Raw genomic sequence first — 26,587 nt, 5'->3', positions numbered from 1 at the left:
AATTGCCTAAGAATGTACAAAACTGATATGACCACTGTGGAATATAGTTTTATACATTAGTTTCAGCTCCCTGTCTCTAGTAAAATAACCCAATTTTGTTACATGTAAGATCAATAATCAACAAAATGTCACTCCTTACCTGTTGAGGTTTTAGGCCGGCTGCTTTCTGCTAGCTGATAACTCCTTTGAGCCAAATTTATCTCCTAAAGACTGGAAAGTGGTGAAAGTACATCATCTCTGCAAGCCTAGGAAAATGAGTGAACCCACAGGATCAACAGATCTCCAGCCAGTGGTATCTTGTCATAGGAATTCTTACATATGTATTTATTACTATTCTATGACTATGAATTTTTGCAGACTCTAATTGAATATTAAATGGATCTAAGGATATGACCAAGAAAAAAAAGTCAGTAGGGCAACTAATCAAAATACATAACTGTTCAGTCCTGGGTTTTGAGAAAATACCACTTTGCTGATTTTGACTTGTTTTTTAAAAATAATTCAAATATACAACATTTATGTTAGTCTCACAACTACTACTTGAAGAGGAAAAATCATAAATCAGAACCTAGTTATCTTTGAAGGAATCAGATTTACCTACAGTACTTTCCTCCTTGCCACCAGCATGTCTCCTAAATCATCTGAACGTGCCCTCCAGATTTTAGTTACTGAATTCCTAAAGATATACATGAACAGTCCAATTAAAATTTCAAGGCTCATAGTATTTCTTTTCTTTCACCCACCCCATTCGTTCCTGATAAATCTCTGCTGTCAGTGTCCAACCAGAATCAAGTCCCCAAGAATGCAGGAATCGTGAATATTTACCTCACAATTTAATTTTCAGCCTGGTGTTTCTAAGTAAACTACCATATTTTTATTAACTAAATGATCCATTCATTTCAATTGGCCCAAGCTAATCATTAATGTCAATGTTCTTGATTCAGATCACTTTAAGTAATACCCAAATTTGTTCATAAATGCAATTGAAGTGACAAATCAAAAGACTCAGCTAAGGCATTACCCAAATCCTTCATTAGCATTTCTAGGTTTTTTGGATTTTTTGCACAACTTTAATAGCATTTACTACCAAACGACTGGAACCAGGTTTGTGTTTCTATTTTCTAACCCATCTATAATAGCCGATGGGGTATATATTAAAATATATGAAATATCTATACATCCTTTAATGATTAAGATATTATATTCAAAACTAAAATACTGTAATTTTGTACCTGAAAAGGCTATAAAAAATTTAACAAAGCCTCCCTGTTCCTTGTGGACTATTAAACATCCAATCCAACCAGCACAAATGAGTTGAAGTATAATTTCAAAATATCACCACGATACAACTTCATTCTTGACCCTACTTTAGCCCTGGTAAAAGTGGAATAGGGATATGCATAAGCAATGATGAATTTTACTGTTGTGAAATCATAAGTTCTCATTTCCATTTTCATTATACAATACTTGTTTTGCACAGTATGGCTAATAGTAATTCTAATGTTTTAAAATTAGCTTGAAATTAATTGAAGCATTGTAAAGTTATTCTTGATGTTTTTCATAGAAAGATAAATACATGTTTCATAAGAGTTGGTGATCAATTAAATATATAAGAGGGGGAATTTTTGAGGAAGGAGCATTTAGTGGTTTTCTAAGCCTGCCACAATGAAAAACTACATGCTATGGGATGTAAAGAAAATAATTTTATTTTCTTTCAAAGTCTTGAGTCTACAAATCTGAAATCAAGGAGCTAATGAGGTCATGCTCCCTTTGAGACTCAAGATATATCCTTCCTCTTCCTGGTTTCTGGTGGTAGAATGAACCCTGGACATCCCTTGTATTGCTGCTTCATTCCTGTCTCTGCTTCTGACAGTCAATGACATGCTCCTTGTCAACTTTTGCCCACACTTTTTCCTTTTTATTAAGACATCAGTGATACTCTGTTAGAGGTCCCTCTAATGATTTGATGTTAATTAGATGTTAATCCGTAAATACTCTGTTTACAGTATAATAACATTCTGAGTTAAGATTTAGAATTTTAATATTTGGGGGGGTATAATTCAGAGAATTTCAGATAGCTCTAAGATATTCATCTTGTGTTACTGTTATACTAACTAAGCTATTAACACAACTGAAGCCAGAAGTAGGATATGGGTTTGAGTTTAGATAAATCTATAGTATATGGATGCTGTTATCAGCTGTATTCATTCTTCCTAACCAAGGAAAACTACATAGAACAGTAAGTGGTAAGTATCCTATGCATCAATGGCATTGTATAAACAAGAGGAGACAGAGAAACAAAAGGGCCGGCAGATGGAATGAATATTAGGAAAAATAGAAATAAGCATAATAAATAAAATTAGAATAGTTTTTTTAAAAAGAAACATGATCAGTGGTTTTGTTTGTTTGACTTAGGAGAAACTCTTAAAAATGGAAACAGTTTTATTCCTCATGCATAATAAATAGATCATAAAAAGATATGCATTTCACTTAAAAGAAATAATACGAAAAGATACTTCATGTAAGGTAAAAACATATGTAGGTATTAATTCATCGTTGCAGTGAATAAATTCTTAACTTATCATCATGCTCATTCCTTTGATCAGTGAATGTTATGATCATCAGGTTGCACATAGCAAATGCATCTGTACTTATATGTCTGTGAATATATTGGCTTTTATGTGATAACTCAGAAACAACTTGACCCAGCCCAGACATGAACAACCTGCTTCATGCCTCAGCCTGCTCTGTGACCTTCAACTATGATGATGAGTGCTTGTAGATCAGGTCAGATCGTAACAGAGAACACAATAATTACATTCGTGAGATGAATTGTTTCTATAATTATCACTGAAGTTGCTAACAAGTGTTAAGGTTGTAATTACAGTCTAGAGACTTGTGAACTTTGATCCTATAATGACTTACACTTAAAAGGCCAAACTCCTTATATGTCAAGAAAAGTAAGGCTGTTAGGTAACCTCCCACCACTCATGCCAGCTTGTTTTCATTTTCCTTAAATTATTAATAGCTAAAGATCAATACCCTACCATGTGGCTTCCCATTTTTATTGTGGCAGTGGAGTGTACAGAAAGAACACTGTAACAAGAAGTTGCATTCCTGGCCTCTGATTCTGGCTATACTAATAAATTCTTATATAAATGCAAGTGGAGGGCTGACTTTAAGGAACCCTGATTATCTTCATTTCTAAAAAGAGGGTCACAGAGCATGTTTCCAAATAAAATATTCAATGCTGGGTTGTTTAGGCTGCCATAAAACAGCTGTTACTCAAATTTACTTTCTTCCTGTTTTTAAAGGTACTTTGATCAGTGTGTCAGCAGCAGTTGTTTCTAGCAAGGGCTATTTTTCTAACTGTGAGTAGATGTACTCTCATTATGCCTTCAGACTTTGGAGAGAGGGAGTGAGCGAATTCTCAAGTATCTCTTCTTGTAAACGTTCTTATCCTCTCACAAGGGTGCACCTTCATGACCTCGTGGCCTTAGTCCACAGCAAGGATACAAATTCTAAAAAGTAGAATTGTTCTTATGGCACATATATTTGTTACTTTCCATTCCTTAGACACAATATCTAATACCCACAACTTAAAAGAGGAGAAGTTGATTAGCTTGGTTTGCTTGGTTCAGTTTGAAGTGGGATTTAGTCCATTGTCGACTAGAATTAAGGCAGAAATACCATGATAAAAGGACATAGCAGAGGAACATTGTTCATTCCATAGTAAACAAGGAGCAAAGACGAAATAGAAGTTGGGGGTAAAAGTAAATCTTTCCAAGACACTCTCTCAGTGACCACCTTCAACCAAATCCCATCTCTTAACAACATATTCAGGTACTAACTTCATCAATGCAAGAATCTATTGATGGGGGCTGGGGATTTAGCTCAGTGGCATAAGCACCTACTTTGCAAGCAGTCAGTCGTGAGTTCGATCCCCGGTACTGATAACAAAGGAAAAAGACAAAAAAAAAAAAAAAAAAAAAAGAATCTATTGATGAGTGTAGCACCTTTTTATCCAATCATATTTCAGTAACATAAGAATTTTGAGAGACATTTTAGATTTAAGCCACAACATTCTGTCCCTGTACCCAAAAACGCACATCAATCACATATAAAATGTAGTTAATACATCCCCAAAAGTCATGAAGTTTTTAACAGTTCCATTGTTGAAAGGCCTAAGCCCAAATTCCTCTCTGAAACTCAAAGTAAATTCATAACCGTCAGCTCTTGTGAAGAAAAAAAAAAAACATGTTAAACATTTCCCACTCCCCAAAGGAGAAATATGAGATAGAAAAGAAAGGAAATAAAACAAGACTAAAATCTAGCAGGACAAACATTACATCCTGTAGCTCTAAGTTCAGCACACAGGGTAGTTTGTGGTAAGATGTGAGTTCCAAAGGATTTAATGGCCCAACCTCTACAGCATTTATGGCTGACCACCCTTAATTTAAGGCTCCAGAAACATCTAAGCATAGCAAAATGAAGACAGATTTTCTGCCAAAGTGTAGCACAACTGGTGTTCTACTCTGAGTACTAGTGGAGTCTAGTTCCCATCAGAAACCTCATGTGCCTGGGCTTTACTGTCCATATTCTTTTCATTATTCTGGTCTATCGAGTTGTGACTCTCCTCAAACGTCTTGGGGCTTGTCTAATTTGCTTCACCAAACTTTTCTATATTCTTCCCAAAAGTCGGGTCCAAAGACTTCTGAACCACATGGTCAAATACAGTAACAGGAATGAGCTCTGCTCTCTAGTATATATCTTTTCCATTAGTGACATTCAGATTATTGGAACAAAATCCCCAATGCCCACAATTTACAGTAGCGAAAATTTGTTTGGCTTCCAGCTTCCAGTGAGATGCAGTCCATGGCTGTTTTCCTGGTAGAAGTGGCATGGTAAAATGGCATGGTGAGGAATGCTGCTACCTCACTGAAGTCTAAAACATACAGTAAAGAGAAATCTGAGGAAGAGAATGTACCCCTCCAGCACACAACCACGACCCCTTCCCCCACCAGGCCCTACCTAACAGCAAATTTAGCTACAGAATTTATCAATGAATGAAACTACTGATGAACCTCGTATTCCTATTATGCAATAAACTTTAAGACGTATGAAACACCAGGGGAACATTGTAGATTTAAACTATAACTTTGAGACAGAATATATTTTCAAGTTGTTAAGAAATAATGTCAAACTTTATGCCTAATGGAGACGGATTATTCTCAAGAAACTTGATATATTCTTACATTTATATGAGCTGTTACAGAAATTTTTAGGATACTTCTAGGCAAAGAAATGAAAGATTGTATTTAGCACTGACAGTGACTTTTACATAAAGTCATTTAGAAACGTAATGGGAACTTATGACTAATAAGGAATATTTCAAAAAGTTTGCTAGAGAAAAAATTACATCTCATTGTCACAGTAACCAAAATGAAAATATGAAATTTCCCAGTTTTCTTTTTATAACATGAATGAAAACAAGACAGAAGAGATCTTATAAATTAATGCAAGTATTTGATTGAATAGAAATGAAAGTAATGGGTAGTGAATTCAATAGTATGTCCATCAAGAGTTAACATTAAGAAATTATTTCCACCAAAATACATCATGTTATTGGGGAAATGATATAGTTTGTATTTAAATGTCCCCCCAGAGCCTCGTGGAGTCATAGGGCGTGAGCCTCTCAAGGGTGTCTGAGTCTAGTGTTTGTGATTGTTTGGGATTGGTGGTGTGAGAGCTACACCCACCCAGGCATACAATATAAAATAAGGAAGTAGGCATATTATTCCTATTTTCTCTTGTCACTTTTGGCCTCCATGAATGGTTGTCCATCAGTCCCACCAGTCAGCTTTGGAGCCAGCCAGCTGACTATAGACTGAAATCTCCACAAACTGTAAGCTAAATAAACCTTGCTTTCTTTCATTTTGGGTGCTGGGTGTTTTGTCCCAGCAACCAGAGAAAAGTAATCAAAATAAGAAATGAATAAATAAAATTATGTATGCATTCATTCTGATTCAAAATAGTTTACTGATGTCTTCTATATATATTAAGCACCTTATGGTATTTCGGAAAATGAAGTGAATAAGCAAAAATTTTATGCTGTTATAAAGATTTTATTCCACTGAGGTAAAATAGCAATACATGAGCAAATGATGCAAGATATTTCAGAAAATAGCATATGATTTGAAAGAAATAGAATACAAAGAATGATTGTTGACCTAGGTGAGATGGTTAGATGACAGATGTAACACTTTTTCAAAGCCCAAGTAATAAGAATGAATCAGAGAGGTTGGAAAAGGAATGGTTTTTCTTAAGATGTTTATGTTCTAATACATGAACCTTGTGAATATTTAGCAAACATGAGAAAATTACACTGCAAATGGGATTAAATTTCAAATAATTTTGCATTATTTGTTTATTCATCTTATACTATACTAATTCACTCATATATAATCTTTTGAGGGAAGATTATCTTGAATATGGAGCCAATCTAATCATGTGAGTTTTTGAGAGAAGAAGAAATGGAAGAGCACTCAGAGGAGACATCATAAAGAAATGACCTGCCATTGCTAACTTTAGAATAGACAAAGGTGATCAGAAGCCCAGCAATGGAGCATCTCCATGCTTAGAGGATGAGAATAGTGTCTGTCTCTAAGGCAGAAAAAAATGGTGACCTCAGCCACAAAGATGAATTTTATCTACAACCCAAAAGGCCTAGAAATGAATTCTTCCCTGAAACTTTCCAGAAATAACACATGATAATGGTAGTTTGATTTTAGTTAGGACATATTTATGCCTGACTTGTGTAAAATGATAAAATAAATTTGTATTCTTTTAAAAGGCATTCATTAATGGTAATTTGTTATGGCATTATTAGAAAACTGATAACATCAGCTTCATGGAAATTAAAGTTAAATTTGAGCAAGTAGCATTCCAAGTTGAAGTAGCATCAAATGTAGAGGCTTCAGAGTAAACACTGAGTTTACTATATTTCACAAACAGAGAAACCAAACTAATCTGCCCAGTATAAATAATGAATATTGAGAGACAAAGAGATTGATGAGAGATAAAATCAAAGAAGTAGGTGGAATAAGACTAAGGGATTTATTGGCTGTATCAGAGAATTTTGTTGGTTCTATATGAAATTCAATGATACTAGAATGTTTTAGAGTATGACATATTTAATTTTTAAAATACTGCTGTAGTTGTTGGAAATGAATGGATTGCAGAAGGCAAGAGAGAAAATTTCAAGAACCATTAGGAAATAGTACATTATCCTATGAAAGAGATAACGGTCTATTGAAAAGTGGCAATAGATATAGGTACAGTGCGCATACATGGGTTTACAACATATTTGGAGGTAGAGTCAGCAGCATAAGCAAATTGTTTGGAAATAGGAAGTCTGAAGGGAAACAAAATTAGCCACCAAGAATAACTCATGGTTTTACTTTAAGAAAAGATGTGTTTTGTTTTTGGTTTTTTGTGTGTGCTGGGATGGAAACCAGGCCCTCTCATATGCTATGCAAATGCGCTACCACTGAGCTGTACCTTCCTTTTTTTTTTTTTTTTGTTATTTCTTTATTTGTAAGAAAAACATCCCCACTGATTACTGCTCACGGAGAGAAGGTGAAATTGCAATTCTAAGCTTCCAAAAGGTAATCTAGGAATATTTAGATTTTATAGTTATACCTCGAGGAATATAAAATTCTCCCATATCACTTTTTCTAGTAGCTTGGTGAAATTTTAGAACATTTTCAAGCGTGAGTTTCATGTAACTCAGTTTAACACCTCTGTGCATCCTTGACAGTATGGTGACCAGGGCTCATGTTCTACTCATGTTGTGGGTTTCTGAGCTTCTAACATCTGTAAAATTTATTTTACATAGGAGCAGTACACTAACAGGTTTTTTTTCCCTGTGATTTTTAAGTTAGCTATACTATGATAAAGAAAGAACCTGAACAGGCAAGACACTTCGTGTAGCAACACTGTTTAAACAGTGGAACATGCAACCTACGAACTTCAGCATTAAAATAGAATTTACTAGACATTAAAAAGAAAGAAGAAAATTTAACAAATAGTCTAACAAAAAAGTGTCAATAGCAACGGAAATAACCCATATATTAGAATTCAGATAAGAATTTCTTATCAGCTATTATGTCTTTAAGAAGGTAAAGAAAAAGCTGTACCAAGTGAAAAGATATACTTAATACCTTAACAGAGAAGTCGAAATTATGAAGAGTAAAAGGAAAATCTATATTTAAAAACTGCAAAAGAAAAATTCATCTGGAGTAACTAACAGATTGAATACTACAGAGGAAAAACAGTGAAAAAGAAAGAAATGAGCGAACTTGAAGACAGACCAATAATTTAAAATGAAGTCCGCAGAAAAAGATGAGTCTACAGTCTCAGTGACATCTGTGGAACCCCAAGGACTCACTCGCCACCTAAATAGCTATAAAAACATTGTGCTATTTTTTAATGTCAATCATTTAAAGTTTCTAGAAATTGTACTAAGGGTATATGGAAAACAAAGACACATTCAAGATTATCTAGTAAGTCTTTGGAAAACTGATAATCTTTAGAACTTTTTCCCCTTAATTTGTATTTTTAATATTGTATGTTTCCAGTACATTGTGATTAGTATATGCAAAACAACTTAATACTTTGTAGTCTACAGAGCTAAAGCCACACCATGCTTCCTTCCTCGTTCTACTTTAGCGTGATGGAAGTTTCAGGATTTGTAAATGTGGCCGAGACAGTAAGGAGTCTCCCCATCTCCCAGTTCCTAACTGAGGCATATTGTATCCCTCTCCATGAGGGGCTCCCCTCCAGTTTCTCATCCTGCACTAACAGTTCTGTATTACAAAAGTTAAATTCCTGCTAAGTGTGGCCAAGAAGTTGGTAATGCCTCGCATCCAACAGAACTCTGCTCAGGATGGTGCATCTGCTTAGAATGCTGGCTCCTAGTGAGCCTTACCGCAGCTTGTTCACAGGCTGAAGTTTTCACACTGAGAGAGGCAAACTAAGGAAATTAGAAGCTCTCTCTTCTAAATTATGCTATTTATGATATAGACTACAGAAGCACACCGCTATCTCCACAGAGATGTTGCTGAGAGGAAGAGGCAGACAATAAAAACATAATGCTTCAAAGACATTCCTCACCCAAAACATGATTTATTTGAAAAATTGTAGAGAAGTTCAAGCTTAAGTGTACTCATAAAAAGAATAGAGATTTTGTAAGCAATTAAAAGGAGGCCAGTGGCTCCATATTGGGTAATCTATAGGCTAGCCAGTTAAGCAGACAAAACCATGGATAATAAGTATGTGAGAGGAGACTTACTAAGGTTAGGAAATCACCCAAGTGACTGTCCTCAGAAGCTACCCCTGCAGACTTATTTGTATTTAATTGGATCTGACCAAGAAATACTTTTTATCTACAATACTGTTGAAAACGGTGTAATTATTATACAGCAATCAGTGGGACCTAATCACTGATATACTGCTAACAAAAATACATACTTTAACAAACAACCACCATAAATTTAGAACAAAAAATAGTCAGAAAAGAAAGAAAGAAAAACCAAAAATATTCTGGGATCACTACATGGCAAAAATGTATATTTTTCTCCTTTATTTTCTTAAGTTTAAGTTTCAAAACAGTTGCCTAAAATAATATGAATTGGATTAAAGTTTTGGGTTTGCAACAGCTAAACAGGTAAAGTTTAAACAATTGCAAAAGAAAAGATGAAAGAATAAAGAAAGAGACATCAAATGATTTACTGGAATGTAGGAACATCCTAGGGGAATCAGAAAAGTTAAATTGGAATATAAGCTATAACAAATAATTATATACTGGATCCCATTTCCTACCTCAACTTTTTAAAAATATACAATGTTATATAGAATAATATTTTACCAATGCACTGGCATGGTTGTTCCACTTACAAATGTAATCTATATGACAATAATAACCAAATAAAGCAGGGGGATGGAGCAACATAGAAATAATGTTTCTCTGTTCATGGAAATAAGCTATAAATCTGAAGTAGATTCTGATCAAATTAACATGAAACTTTAAGGATATGTATAGTGAAAACATTAAAGGAATTAAAATGTTGAGCAAGAAAATATTCACTAAAATATACAATAAAACAATAAAACAAGAATAAAAATAAGACATGAAACAAAAAAAAAAATTTAAAGAAGGAGCACAAATCCAAACATGAGTAATTATTTTAAACATAAAATATTTAAACAACTCAATCAAAATGCAGAAACTGAAAGACTAGATTTTTTAAAGAATTGCACTATATTTTATCTATAAAAGACACATTTTTAGATTCAAAGATAGAGACATATGGAAAGTAAAGAGACATAAAATGTTATATCATGCATATAGCAACCATAAGATGTCTAGAGATACTGTAATAATATCAGAGATAGAGACTTTGAAACAGAATGTCACTAAAAATAGATACAACTTCTTTAGAATGTGTACTATTATAAGCTTTTTAACTTACATTGTAGCCACAAAATACATAAAGCAAAACATGACAGAACTGAATGGTGAAATTGTAACTCTTACAATAATTACTGAAAGGAGAATTTCCTACATTCAGTAATAGAATGGAAAAGCAGAAAACAAATGGGAAAGTAAAACAATATCTTATTACAAACCATGCTAACTGTATTTTCAGAAAAAGTTGACTGGAAAATATCTGAGTCTTAAATCAAATTATTAAAGTTTAATGTAAATATACCCTGAATAATTTTTAAAATTTTTTTCTTCTAAAACTTAGGTAATTTTTCAAAATTTCACAGCTGAAAATATCCAAAATGTAAAGGCTTTATATGCCCATAAATTATTTCTATCACTTTGATATTTGAAGAAATACATGTTTTTGAATGTATTTTCTTTGGTCTTCTTTAGGTAGAAACTTTTAAAAATAACAATATGAAAAATAACCAAATGAGTTATGCAGTTATATGCAATACTGACCATGGAAACAACTGCAAGTACATTAGAGTGGTTTAGTTGAATGAGTTTGTGATAACATTTTATCCCATAATTACAATTCGACTACATGCTTCTACAGCATAGCTATTTAGGAACATAGTGAAATTATACTCTTATTTTAAACACACAAATACATATGCACAAATGTATAAAATTTTTATAGGATTTCAGAATGAAGCTTAACACTAGAATTGAGGTTAAGAATTTAGAAGTTAAATTCATATATGTGTGTACCGAAGGTGTGTTTTTATCAGTGTCAAGGGGCAATTGTTTTAACATTGTCTCTAGGTTTACCATAGTCCATTTGCTGAGGACAGCCTTTTTTCCAGTCATGATACAGTGTGCATTAATGTCAAAGGTACCCATGTTTACTCCAAATGGCTTTGACACAGTACATGTCTTCTTGTGTTTGTTCTGTAAGTCTGAATCTTGGCTCTTGAAGGTTTTTTTAATTTGTTTGTTTTAGGTATCAGTACTATTGCAAAAGTTTTAGTGGCCATAAAATTTTATTTTTGTTTCCTTTTAACTTCAGAATATTTTATTCTTTTGAAAATTCTACTGTGATCATATATATATATATATATATATATATATATATATATATTCAATGACAATGTGTTTACTATCTAAATGGGATAAACAATTGTGATTCTATATGTGCTCATAAATATATTTCTGTGTATGTCACTATGTATATAGCGTATGTAGAAAATTGACATTATATGAACTATCTTTACAATCTAGCTCTTGATGTTCGGTTTAGTGATATCTTTAAGCCCCCACCCTATTTTATAATCAAATGCGAGAAATTAGATGCTAACCATATGTGTTGCCCCACTGCCACCTGGCGGTAAAAGCATAGAAAAGGCAGAAAGCAAAGATGGGTGACCAGGTAGAAGTCATTTTCCATAGAACAAAATCACAGGTGTTCAGATTTTTTTCATCGAATACCTCTAGCTGAAGCATTTTTGACATTTAAGTCTCGTCTTTGCAATAATTTCCAAATAAAGCTCTAAGAAACAAAAGAACAAAACTCTCCACAATCAAGCAATATATCTTTCAGGAAAAAAATAAGAAAATAATGACATAATAAAAACATATTAAGTGAAATAAATCAGACACACAAGCTTACGTATTGTGTTGTTTCTCTTAGTAGAAAAACCCAAGGTATAAGTGAAGAGGAAAATAAAAGATAGATACTAAGAAATAGGAAGATAGATATTTTGTAAAAGGGAATGGAATCAGGAGGTAGACAGAGGGGAGATTGAAAAGGTTAGAAGTCAAAGAAAGAATTAAAATGTGCAATGTATAAATGTACCAACTCCTCATGAAGAATATATTCATTATGTACTGCAAACATGTACTGAAGAAAATAAAAACTGATAATCTAATTATGAAACATTTTAAGTAATTTTACAATTCAAAGACAGTAACTTTGAAACTGTAATTTTATGTGAGTTTTGTCTTATTCAATAAAAGAAACCATGCAACCCAAACTTTGAAAACATAATAAATGTTTGACTCATGTAAACATAGCTTATAGCATTCCTTTGTATTAGAAGTCATTTTTCAAATGTAAGTTTTCAAGCTAAAATCTTTGTTTTTAGCTTTCTGGGTTTTACTGTCTGGCCTTTCATTATAGTTACACTATATATTCTTTACAGCATAGTAGAGTCAGGTGATCATTGCTATTTTTCAAATTCTAGAAATTGATTGTACCATTTGAAGGAATATATTTTATAAGAAAGTAATAAAACTGAACATTATCTTTTGATGTTCAACTGTTCAACTACATCATTTAGTGAATGAATCATGAAACCCTAGAGCTGACTTCTCTGAACTACTTTTTCTGGTTGAGAAATTTCTCATTTGAAGCTTTATCTATGGCACAATTGTATTTGCATCTGTAAAATGCAAATACTCTACTTACTTATATTGATTTGTTTGTATTTCAATATATTTAGCATTAAATCAGTGCTTTACATTTTTATTAAATTTCTCTCTATGTTCTGCTTCATTTGATTCTCAAAGATTCTGAGCTAGAAACATATTCTGGTGAGGAGAGAGGGAAATAATGAAACTAATTATCCCTATTTCACAAGTAAGGCAATAAAAATGTGAATTGACAAATGAGAAGTTGAACCTAGAAATCAAATTCCAGCACCAGAGTTTTTTTTACTATATTACAACAAAAATTAGAGCATTTTTTCCTTGATTTTTGAATATCCACTAAAATTGAATACCCTTAAGGGAATTTGCCATGCTTCTGAGTGGCTCTCTGGGCAGTGTAATAGAGCAAAGGAGAATTGTCTTGGGTTTTGCTAGGTGTATGGCATGGCCTCAGCTGAAAAATAAAATGGAATTATAACACATTCCTCTCCAGTTTCATAAGAGGATTAGACTTAATTTATGCAAAGCTCCTTGCACATTCCCTGGCTTATAGAAGGTATTAAAAATAGCCATTATCATTAAGAAGAATGCATGAAGCTAACAAGATTTTGTGGATCATCAGACTTGTTCTGAGACAGGGCTCCTATGATAAACTGAGACGGCAATGGATTACCTGAAATGTCCTGCCAAATAGTAAGGGTTAGCTTACTGTTCTGCTCAATGCCTATTAAACTATTTGACTGTTTGACTGACACTGGTTGGGCAATGTGTTTCAATGTTACTAATGTTTGAAAATCTAGTTCACTTTATCTCTAACCAGTTACTTCGATCCTATCCAGTCTGTTTGACCTATTTTGTTTATACTCCCTATCATTCTTGAAGTATTTCTGGGGTGTTTTAGTTAAATACCCTTGTCTCTCACAGATATGTTCATTTCCTGTTTAAGTATATTGTTCACTGTAACTAGCTTATATGATTCAATCATTATATGATTGACTCACATTTCTATCATGGTGCAGAGTAAGGTATCAAAACAAGAAGCTAATGAAACCCACAACTGTAGCAAACAGATATATGAGTATACCTACTCATATACAACAAATAAAAATTCAGCCTTATATAATCATTCCTGGATATGCAGTGTGCGTATACTTGCACATATATGTTAAAGAAGCAAGCATAAATGCCCTGTCACAAAGGGAAGATCAAACCATTGAGTATGTGATGACTGGTATTTGACCAGGACTCACAAGGGAGAAAACACTGACACTTGCTAAAAGATTCTAACCAGTTCCATATCTAAGAAAAGAATGTTAGAGAGGACAATAAATGGCCTGAGGAGGAAAACAGAAAGTGTCACCTAGTAACCACTTCACAGCAGCATGCTGAGGCCAGCATGTCAAGACAGCAGTGCCTTATGTATAAATATGGGAAAGGCCTGTGGGAAAAAAGACAGTTATGCCGAGGGCTAAGGGTTTAGAGGAAGAGTTTCAGACTGAAGTGGGAACTTTTCTATATGTGTGTAACAGAATCAGGTAAAATTAATGAAATTATTTTTGATAGTACAGGATAGAATAATTTTATAAATTATTCTATCTCATAAATTTCATATACCTATGCAAATACTAAAACAATACATATATTTTTGGTATATTTGTAATTCTTGCAAAGAGAATACCTTTAAGCAAGTACATGATCTAATACAGGATCTATAATATGTATATTTGGCTATAACACTTTATTCAAAAAATTAACTACTACTTCCTTTGTAAGGTAAAGTTCACTTATAAATTTAACTAACAATTGAATTTTTAAGAGAGTAATTAACAAACAGGTGAGGTTATGGCATACAATGAAATTTCTACTGTATATCCAGGAACAAAAACTGTAGTAAAATAAGACTACACACTTAGACCATGATTTTAAGTATTACTGAAATTCAAATATTATACTGGATGGTCTACAAGTTAGCCACGGAAATTGCCTTACTAAAATGAGACCATAATGTATCTCCAGGCGGATAGGAAAAGGGAAAAAGTGAAAAGGACCATTCTTCAGGAAACTGATTCATCAAATGTTGAATTCTTGAACTATAATTCTTCTCTGATTCCATAATAAAGAGACAGCAGTACTCAATTCTCACCAAAAATTGGTCACCAGAGCAAAATAAACCTCCATAAGATAAATTGCAACCACTATGGTCTAGTTATATTGCACAATGCACTTAGACAGGAAGAGAATATATCTGTGATAGATAAGTGCACCCTGAGAATGACAGGGTGTAGAAATAAAACTTAATTCACAAAAAAGTTGTCTGGATTTAAATAGTAGTTCTTTTTAGGGAAAAAGTGTGCTTTTGTATGTGAGTTTCTCTTATAACTGTGTGTTTTCTGATTTTACATTAAATCATCTGCATCATCTGAAAAGTACACTAAAAAGAGAGAATCTGGTGTTTTACCCTAAAACAACGAAGTTCAAACTCAACAATTAAAAAAAAATATTCAGACAATAATTTGGTACAGCTACCACTGAAAATTACTGAAAAAAATAGCACAGATTCATGCCCTCACTTCATATGATTGACTCCCATTCCCTCACTTTGTGTGGTTTATTCCCAATTACAGATAAGAACACTGATGTGTTAGAAAGTTTAATTCACCAGCAAAAGTTATGAAACTTAAAAAGGAGAAAAAAGGATTATCTCATTGGAAGTTGATTGTCTACTTCTACTACCAAACATTTTCATTCAATTCTTTGAACCATTCATTTAAGTGGTAATAGTGTATTCAGTGGCTATGATATACTACAATTTGAAATATAGATAAAAAGAAATGGTCTGTGACTTGGGGGGAGCGCATTCTTAGAATAATCCTATAATTTTAAAGCCAAAATGTAACTGTGACTAGTGATATTCTTGTACCTTTCCGACAACTTTTCCATCTGTATTTAGCAACTTTTCAGATAGAAATTTTATTTTATCTGTTCCTTTATTTTTTGTCTTTTTGAGACAGAGTTTCGCTATGCAGTTCAGGCTGGCCTTGCACTCACTTTGTAGCACAGGCTGGCTCAAATTCACAGTGATTCTCTTGCCATAGCATCTACAGTGCTGGGATGACAAGCATGTGCCACTATGCTCCACCAGATAAGAATTTTGTAACAGCTATTTAAAGGAATTTTAACTGGTACATATGCATCATCATCATTCTCTATTTCAACTTCATCATTTGAAATCTCTGGTAGTTTATTGGCTGGCAAATAGTTAATGCAAAGCCGTATTTTAATAAATGAAATGACTCCTCTATAGAGATATAGCGATCTCCTATTGGACATGTTCCCTAATAATCATAACATGTGGTACAGGTAAATAAATAATGAACAGCTTCATCTAATTGAAGTAAAATAAATTGAATTGAAATTATACCTCAAGTAACTATCTGAGTTACTAAAAGATTATAGCTTTAGATTTCTTTTTCTTTCAACTGTTTAAATTTTAACCCTCCCAGACTTCTTTTAATGGTGTCAGACTCCTACTAAAGGAGAGCATGGTGATGAAAAAAGGTAATGTTTAAATAAATAATATATTTCTTGGTTTTTCTCCTCTAGAATCCATTTATTCTCCCAATTGGATCTAAATTTGTATATTCACTTGAAAGGAGAGATTTATCCTCTGCAATGTACCATCCTAAGTCACCCATTAAATATTAAGCAGATATTAATGGAATTAAACTGTTTCCAGAAAATTAAAGCAATCAAAGTCATCATTTGGTGGTCAAGGATTGGTACTTTTAGGTTTATATATACAATTACAGGAAAGCTTTTGGGCAATGAAATCTTTCAACTATAGGAGAGAAAAATTGTAATGAATTCCTGATTTAAGATTACAGCTGTTTCCACACAGAAATACGCCCCAGCTCTTGGGATTCAGATGCCAGGTTTTAAATTCTGTCAAGAAGTATAAGTGAAGCATCCTCTCTAACCAGTTAAAAACTGAAGGAAAATTTCTCTTTTATGAGTTTACACTTTTTATGTGCTTTTCTTTAAAATTCAGGTGAGGCAAAAAGCTTGACAGTGAAATATAAAATTTTACTTTTGCATAAAATACTGTTTTGGCTTTTACAAAGCAATTTGTGAGTGAAGGGTAAAAGAATTAAGGTAATCCATTCTTGTTTGCACAGACCTTATTTGAGCAGCTAGCATCATCGGTGAAAAGCTGTCAGGACTCTCATATCTGATAGCAAGAGCTGGCCACAAGCCTTAACAGGCAATGAAACAGCCAGTGCATTCAATTCTAATTAAATTCCCATGCCAGGAAAGGAAGATTTGGAGGAAAGGAGGCTTTAGTCTTACCATGTGTTCATGGAGTTGCTCTGTATTCACGGAACTATCTGAAATCATTGCAGCTGGTGCGGACACTTAACTGACCAATTAAAAGAATTTTATCATCTGACTCCTGCCAAAAACTTGACATAACTACAAAATGATCTCTGAATTATGCACACCTTTGTGACTGCACATTCTCTCCTGGGATATGAGACTTTTCTTCCAGAATTGCTGTCTCTCATGAATTTAGGCCAGCTCTTCCTCTTTCAGTTTCTTGTCACAAGTAATAAGTGAAAAACAAACCATTCTATTTGTCTTGCAAAAACACCCGGACTGAGATAATGTTTTTACCCCAACTCCAAAGAGACTGGAAGAGGCCAATTATAGCTGTCAAAGGCAAGCTGGACTCTGTCGCTGCAGGTAATAGGATCTGACCGAAACACACCATCTGCACCTTCATACCACTAGTTGCTATCAAATTACATTTCCCACAAAGAAATTAAAGAAAAATCGAATCACCCACCATATGTAGATCCAATCTCCATGGTGTTACTTACACTTGCCTTTGCTATTATGCATACGAGGAGAAAGGAACATTTTGACTTTCTTGTCTACTAAGCTACGACTTGAAAAGTCTTAAGGAAGTAATAAGTACTGTAACCTTCACACATTACATTAATAATGTCTTGATAGTTACCTCAAATAGTGATATCTATATCTATATCTATATCTATATCTATATCTATATCCCTATTTTCCTGCTTCTGTACACAGAAAATTTTCTTATAAAGAAGGAAAAAAGGGGGGGGGGCTGGGGATTTAGCTCAGTGGCATAAGTGCCTGCCTTGCAAGCAGGCAGTCGTGAGTTCAATCCCCGGTACCGATAAAAAGGAAAAAGACAAAAAAAAAAAAAAAAAAAAAAAAAGTAAAGAAAGGAGGTGGGAAGTAGAGAGGCAAACAGAGAACGGGGAGAGAGACAGGACAGGAGGTCAGAGAGGGAGGGAGGGAGAAGAAAGAAATACAAATTTGGAGTCATGGCACAAACATCTCCCGTCTAATAGAAAAATTGGTTCTACAGATAAAAACAAAGCAGGGAAGTGATAGCTTTTATTAACATCATGTCCTTGAAAGGGTTCAAGAACATTTCTTTCTTTGCTGTAAGACCGTAGTTTACACTAGAGTGAGGAAAGGACAAAGGAAAGTGACACCTGGAAAGAGCACTTGAGATCAAGGCTGACCTCTGCATGGGGCTCTATATCTCGGTGACTGATCATTAGCTTCTCAGCACACTGGCTGTGTTCCGTAAGTGTATTTACATGTTGTAATTGATTCCATCAAAGACTAAATTACCAGGTTACCTCCAGCCTCTCTCGGTATTGTATAATACCTCTTCTTGCTGTCATCAGTCTGGCTTTGGAAATCTCTGCTCCTGCTTCTCCAACAGTCCCTCACTTTCACTGCAGCTTTCCTCTTTTATCCACGGGATCTCGAGAAACTGGAACATCCCCAATTCAACACATATATTTTAGTCATCATGTTCTAACTCTCTGCCCCAATAAAATTGTACAACTCTGTTCCACACTGTCTCTTAAATATTCTGTCCTGGTTCTGCTTCAACTTGGTAGTCTCCTCATCTCATTCTTCGAGTGTATGTCCTCTTTTTTTAGTGTAGGACATTTTCATATTACTTCGAAAGTCTCCATCCTGGTATCTTTCCACTTTTCTAACCTCGCTCACCCAACCATTGACCTATGTATGGTCCAACCTGGTTTTCTGAGCTTGCAAGCCTTTCTTCTTGCTCCCTCTCCTAGTTTCATAACCATTTTCGTATCTTCATTTTTGCCTTATCAAACGTTCCCGACAGCATTCGGATTAAACTCAAATCTCTTAGCAGATGCTGCATACATCTGGTTACCGACATTTCTGGGTTCTCTTGCCTCTCACCTGCAGACAAGAAGGCATGCTACTCTTGCTAGTAATCTGACTGCCTCAATTTCCAAATAATTCTTTAAGCATTCTATTTTATCTTTTGGTAAAGTCTAACAGTAATTATTTACTTAGCAAATTTCTACCCACACATTATGAAATAGTTCAAATCTTTTAGAGAAAGCAAGTCAAACACTGGATGGACACTCCCCACCCCGTCTCTTACTCTTGTAGTATCACATGCAGGTATCACACCGATGATTTACAATGCTTCGTGTCTTTTTACTATACTTTACTCATCTTCCAGTAAGGGACATAATTTTATTGATGTACTCATCTATTTAGAGTGGATCTGGATATTATTCATTCGATTAATATAAAATACAAAAAAGAAAGGAAAGTAGGAGTGGGAAAAGAAATAAAGATAAAAGGAAAGAAAAGGATAAAAAAGAGGGAAGGAGGGAGGGAGGAAGTGGAGGAGAAAATGAAAGGAGAAAAGAAGATGCTGAGTGCCACTGTTGTCACTGTAGCAGCCCAGCATCCATCCACACAGCCTTCAGGTGGTCTTCATAGGAACCATTTTTTCCTACCTAATCAATGGGACTTGAGGGGCAGTTAACTGCACTTTTGGCTTTGAAAAGGAGCAGATGGATTTCAAAATTGTACAAGGGATAAGCATCTTCAGACTCTAAATGAAATAAATCAGACAAATAAATTTAAATATCACATTGTTTCTGTTGTGTGAGAAACCCAAAGTGTAAATAAGGAGCAAAATGGATGACAGATATTGGGAAATAGGAAAAACTTGTACAAAGAGGAAGGGGAACAAGAGATGGGGAGGAGTGAGGGGACAAAGTGAAAAAATGTGAGGAGCAGCCGAAGCTGGAGAGGGATTGATGATACCTGCAAGGCTGGAGCAAGGCCAGCCCCACAACACAGAGCTCTCAGGCAAGTCAGACGAGCAGATTGTGAGGCAGACAGCTTTCTCCTTCCATCAGCCTCCCAAGTGTGTAAATAAGTGTGCTTCCCTTGCTGGGTGATTCCTGTTCTCCCACCAGGAGAGGAAGCTCCACCTCGGTTTTCTTGTTGTTGAGCTGACTCTTGTTTTCATTTCTTCATTCTCCACCTCCCTCTCCTCAGGAATTTTGGGAGCTGCGCTGGATGCAGCAAAAAGGGATTTACAGAAAAAAAAAAAAAAACAAACTGAAAAGGAAAAATGGAAATATAACTTTTGTAAATAGGGAAAGGAAGAAGATCTGAAGGGCATGGAGAAGAAAAGGACCAAAAAAAAAAAAAAAAAAAAAATTTAAATGTGTCACGTAGAAGTACAAATCTCTCACAATGAATATAATGATTATACACTGCAAATATAGTTAACAAATTAAATTTTAAAAAGCATAGTCAGTATTTAAACTAAAAAAGATTACCACAGAAAATGCACTGCTTATTATTCCCCCTCATATTTATCCCGTCATGTTTGCCCGATTCTCAAGCAGTTCTGGAAGTCTTCCTTCATGAATGTTTTTAAAGGTGTGAAAAAAATGCTGCTGCCAAATGCATTAAACAAAAAGACAGGTTTGTAAAACTATCATGGTGTGTCTTGACTTTGGCTCTTTCCCAGTGTCAAAATGCACATGAAAGATGAACTTTTTGAGTTGATTTCAGACACTGAGGCAGCTACATCAATCCGACTAAAGATACTCATGAAAGAAAACCACCAGATCTACTTCACAAATGCCAAGAGCAATGGTGTAATGTGTTGGAAGTGAGAGGGACTAATGGCAATGTATCTTTTGCTTAATATATTTCTTAAAATGTAGACATTCAGCATGTATTTTGATCCCACTTTGTGAATATTAACTTTGCCTTCTAATTCTGAATGCAGACGTTTAAATGCTCAAATATTTAAAAGATAGAGGGTATTTTGTATTTATTGTTCAAAAATATGTCAGTTTAGATGTTAAGTACACTTTCAGCATACATGCCAACAATCCTAAAATGTCTACAAAATACCCAGCAGTTGTTATATCCCAGAAGTCTAATCTATGAATGAGCACATTAATTTCAACAATGCATAAATCCATTTACCCATGCAAATGAGCCCTTGGATGGAAGTTGACGTATTGTTTGTGAAAACTTGCTTGAACTTTTGCCTAGAACATATCTATGCACGTGCCGTACGCTGCTACTTTGACTCACCATTTATCTTTCAAGTCTTGCAATTCTTCCTCTGATGTCCCTGAAATTCCATGTATTCTCCCCACCTCTACTGTATTATTTCCACTATCATTTTTTTTTCAGTCTGTATGGTGACAGTCCCTAGAGAAAATCAACGTGTTTTCTAATCATCAAGAGGGAGGTAGAAAGTCTGCAAAATCACAAACAACATTCATGCTACAGATGTCCTTTTTAAAATCCAAGTAATAGTAATTTAAAGATTTAACATAGGGCTGCCTGAATTTCCTGGGCTGCCTATGTAGCTAAATGGCAGAATGCTTGCCTAGTAGAAATACAACCCTGAGTTTGATCCTCCGCCCTGGAAAAACTAAAATGTAAAAGCTGAATTTCCAGCTTCCCTTGAAAAATAATTTCTAACAAATTTTAGAGCATAAATTCTTAAATGGTAACTTGTTTGCTACATTGTAATCTCCAAAAGCATAAAGTCTTAACACCTGGTACCTATGAAAGTGACCTTATTTTGATGTAAGATATTTGTGGTTATAATAAAATTAAGATGAAGTAACACTGGGTTAGGATGGGCTTCAATGTGGTGACTGGTGTCTCCACAAGAAGAGGAAAATCTGGACACAAAGGCATACAGATGAGAGAATGTCAGATGACTGGGTTATATGTGTGCAAGCTGAGGCCACCAACAATTGCTGGTCACCACTAAAAGTTAGAAAGAGACAAGGAAGTTTCCGTCCCTCTACTTCAGAGAGATGTGGCCTTCCAATGCTTTAATTTAGTAGTTTTAGCCTCCAGAACTTTGAGACAACCAATTTTCATTGTGTTAACTCACCCAGTTTGTGGTATTTTGTTATTTTTCTCAGCATACAAACAAAGTAACCATAGGGTGGGAATGAACAAAAGCTATCCTACTTAGGAGGATTTTTTGATTTTTAGTCCAGAGAATTCAGAATAATCTTATAATCACTGTCCCTGCCCTGTACCATGGTTTCCTGGTGACCAAAGACAAGTGCCAGTTGCTACTTACATATAGCAAGTCTCCCTTACATTACATCTTTGGTCCTTGTAAACTTTGGATACTTGAGTTTTCAATACTTTAATATTTGTATATTAATATATTTGTTTTTTATTTCAGTCATATACTTCCCTGTGGAAAACTTTCAGTGACAACATTTTATTTTTCACTGTCGCTATTTCTCTTAGTATAGTTGTTGACATTTTAGATATCAATTTTGCTGGTGAGGAAAAAGAGAGATATTTAGGTTTCCATCTTGATATTGCTTCTTGTGTTAGAAAATCATCTTTGTTGGAAGTCATCATTTGCCTTATGCAATATTTAATAACATCTCTGATCACCTCTCACAAGACACCAGGAGTACTTCCTGTGGTTGAAACCCTAACATAACAATGGACAATGCCAAATGTTCTGGCAGAAAAGGGTGAGAAATAACAAAATTTCTCCCACTGAGAATCACTCTTCTAGGCTGTATTTTATGTTGAGCTTCACAAAAATAAATAAACAAGGAATATTATAACAAATGCCTCTGAGTAAGTAATTCAAAGGTCTTTGTGGTATCAGCACACTTTCGTCACATGGTTCTTTATATCTATATAGCTAAAGAATTGTTTCTCTGTATCTCTGTATAACTAAAGAATTATCATTTTTAGTTCATAACAAAGAATGTGTCCTAGCATCTGGCTCGTTATTCTGACTTCCTGAAAAGGAGCATGTCGCACAGATTAAGACTTTTGTCCCCCAGCTTCATGAGCACAAGAATAGTTGCTTGGGCAATGAATTATGAATTGGAGTTTATGTGAAACTCATAAAGTAGCATCAGAGAAAGGGTTTACCTTTAAGATAGCCTTTATTTTTCTTCCTTTTACCTGGAATTTGATGTAATTGTTGGAAATACGGCCACCATACTTAAATAAACATACTAGAAGTCTGGGTCCACTCTATAACTTCAGGACTACTTTCTCAGGACCTTTAACCCAGGTGAGAAAAATAAATTCTTATCCTATTGGCAGTATTCTCTCTTTAAGTTTCCTAACATGTGAACACAGTCTTTTTCCAGTTAATGCACAGCTCATTCTAATTCTATGACACTCTTTCAAACTTTGTTTAATGATAAGTTGAACTACTTCAATACAGGCTCATGCATAACTAAAAATTATCGAAGTGTTTTTATAATATGTAATATAATATATACTTTGTGTGACTGAACTGGGATAATGCAAGCATAGTAACCAACATTACCTGTGTGACGGCTGTTACTACAATCAAAAGGATAATGATAGATACTGAGATTATTATTAGATGTGATGTTGTCTTCATTGGCATTAATCTCATCAAAAATTGATTCTAATATTCATTACAGGCTCCTTTTAGGAAATTCAAACACATCTCATTGGAATATGCAGTGTATGTAACTTAACTATTTTCTTTTGTGCAACATTATGCCGTTACACACAAAAATTAACTATTAAAGTGTTCCCTTTGACTCCCAAATATTATGTTTTATGTCTTAAATTCAAAAACTTTACTTCATTTAAATTGCTAGATTCGAATTTGGCTGCCTACTGGTATCAATGGCACTTTTAAAATCACTCCCAGAGATTCTGGTTTAATTATGATGGAGCACAGTCCTAGTATAGGAAACTTTATAATGCTCCCTGGTTGATTAAAATCCACAGAAAAGCTGAGAATTACTATTTTGAGCAGTGAGAAGGAGCTACACTTTCCCTTCTGTTACAATGTCAGAGAGCAGCAGCCCCAGAACTGGGGAGGAATGGCAAAGAGCTCCTTGCGTGGTGCCTGGGTGCTAACGAAGTAATAAAGAGATTTTCTTCTTTTTTCATTATATTCTTTTCTTCCAATGATCTCTCTCAGTAATTCATTAGCTATTCTAAAATAGGAGAGTACACTGTTTAATTTTTAAAACTAAACAGAAGCCCTCAGACTAACTCTTGTAAGAGATTCTCTCAATGGCCTGTGTTGCAATGAATTATTTTGTCTTGATTCTCAAAGTAATGCTTTTCTTATCTTTGTCATCATTTATGCACTAAAATGAGGCCAAATAGAAAAATGAAATTCGATTTTTATACAGTTTAGAAACACCTTTAAAAAGACTATGGAATGAAATAAAGCTATAAAAAATAGAGAAATTATACTCAAAGTTTGGAATGAAATCAGTTATCAAACCACTGCTCTATATTTTCTAAAACTCAGATTATTTTAAGAAAAAGAATACAGTTTATGACAATACAAATCCAATTTTTATGTTTCGTGTTATTGTTGTTTTGTGCTTTTTTGTGTGTTTTATGAATTGAACTCAGGACCTTGCAGTTGACAGGCAGGCACTGTACCAATGAGCTATAGTGCTGGCCCTTGACATTGATTTTCAAGTACAAATAAATCATGTAATTTACTTACGTGGGTAATGTGACATAGAATTTAAAAGGAAGCATCCCATAAAACTAATTGCTGACATCAAAAAGATTTTGAAATGATTCAGTTTTAATAATAGAAAATGGGACTTGAAAATTGAACACAAGCATTTTTTGTTTGAAAAGGCCATGTATAGTTCCATGGTTATAAGAGAGAAACCTCAATATTCATGTTTACAACCTCAAAGTCAAGAAAACTGAATGCTTTCAGCACCCAAAATTCCTTCAGTCCTCACTAATTCCTTCCACAAATGAAACCACCTCCTGATAATAGATAGATACTACTTTGTTTTCCTTATATGTCGTCTAATTAATCATACACATATAAACACTAGAAGTAGTTTATTAACATGTAAAATATATTTATGGCTTATATAAGTATATACGAATTTTATATAAACTTAAAATACATGTTCTTTTCATTCCAGTAAATATTAATCTAAATTATACTTACTAAATTTATTAATGTGATTTCTATACTTGTTTTCACTTAATGATTGTAAATATTCCATGTTACATGATGGAATATATTTATTCATTTTGTCATATGTATGGATTATTTTTTGTTTGAGAATATTGTAAATATGATTGCTTTAAGTGTTCTTATAAAAGGTAGTTACAGCACTCAATTGAATTTGATGTGATAGTTAAAAGCTTGGACAAAGTATGATAAAATTGACTGATGGATGTATCAAAGACAAAAATATTGCTTTATTTAAGCGATAATGAATGTACAAGATACTTAGAAATGCTCTACCACTTACATAAGAAGTTTCAACTTCTTACCTAGTTTCTTAACCTGAATTAATTCTCAGGCCCTACATCCACTGACTGGAGAAAAGCTCAAGCCTCATGAGACAGGACCTAGTAACAATATGGTAAGTATATACAGTCGTAGTTTTATGGGTCCTTTCTCAAAGGTTCACATATAAGGTTACTCAAGTTACCATCCACCAAAAAAACAGAGGTATTCTCAAACATCTTAAACATTTTGGAAAGGAGTTCAAGTTGGCCCTGATATCCAAATGCCTGACACCTCTCTATAGTCCTTTAAACAGAACAGAGGTTAACACAGGCAACAGGATAAACGGTGTCTTCACTTAGACCCAGTTCACAGTGATTCACTTGGATCTGCTGACCAGGCTGGGATACATAGCCAGAGTTTCTGAGAATGTCATCATCAAGTAGCTCTGTGATGTGGTTAACTGTGTGAGCTGTGATAAGGGGTTTTTGGACTGTGGGAGTTTAAACATTATTACAAGTGAGGAATTCAAAGTGGAAGCTCCTAAAATTGCTACACTCCCACTTTTCCAAAACAATGAAGAAAAACACAAAGTATTCTAGAAAAAAAAGACATAAATTAGCCTTTAAAGATCTAAAGTATGCCATCATATCTAAAGTTTCCATCATACATCCATTTAATTTACCAGTCTGACTCCTGAATAAAGAAGATCGAGCCGTGATAATACATTAGTTACTCCATACTTGACCAATTAGTAGCACATTTATAACATGGTGCCATTTATAATTTTTTAGCTGGAAAATATTAACATCCATTCAGTTATACAGTCAGTGATCTGGAAATACTTTCTTTTCATTTCTGTGGAGAAAGAAAGCCAGAAATAGTTCATATTCACATGGGATGGATAAAGAATACATTACTTATTTTGTATAAGGTTTATATTAATTCTTTCAATCTCTATTATAGTTCAAAGAGACCTAAGTCACTTGGATATTCCATGTAAATTTTGGCTCACCATTTTAATGATATCAATTAATCAGGTCAAA

The sequence above is a fragment of the Cavia porcellus genome, unplaced genomic scaffold, assembly GCF_034190915.1.
Source record: "Cavia porcellus strain 051 isolate PalLab524CR breed Dunkin Hartley unplaced genomic scaffold, mCavPor4.1 scaffold_12, whole genome shotgun sequence".
NCBI lineage: Eukaryota > Metazoa > Chordata > Mammalia > Rodentia > Caviidae > Cavia > Cavia porcellus.
Note: the sequence above shows the minus strand (reverse complement) of the source record.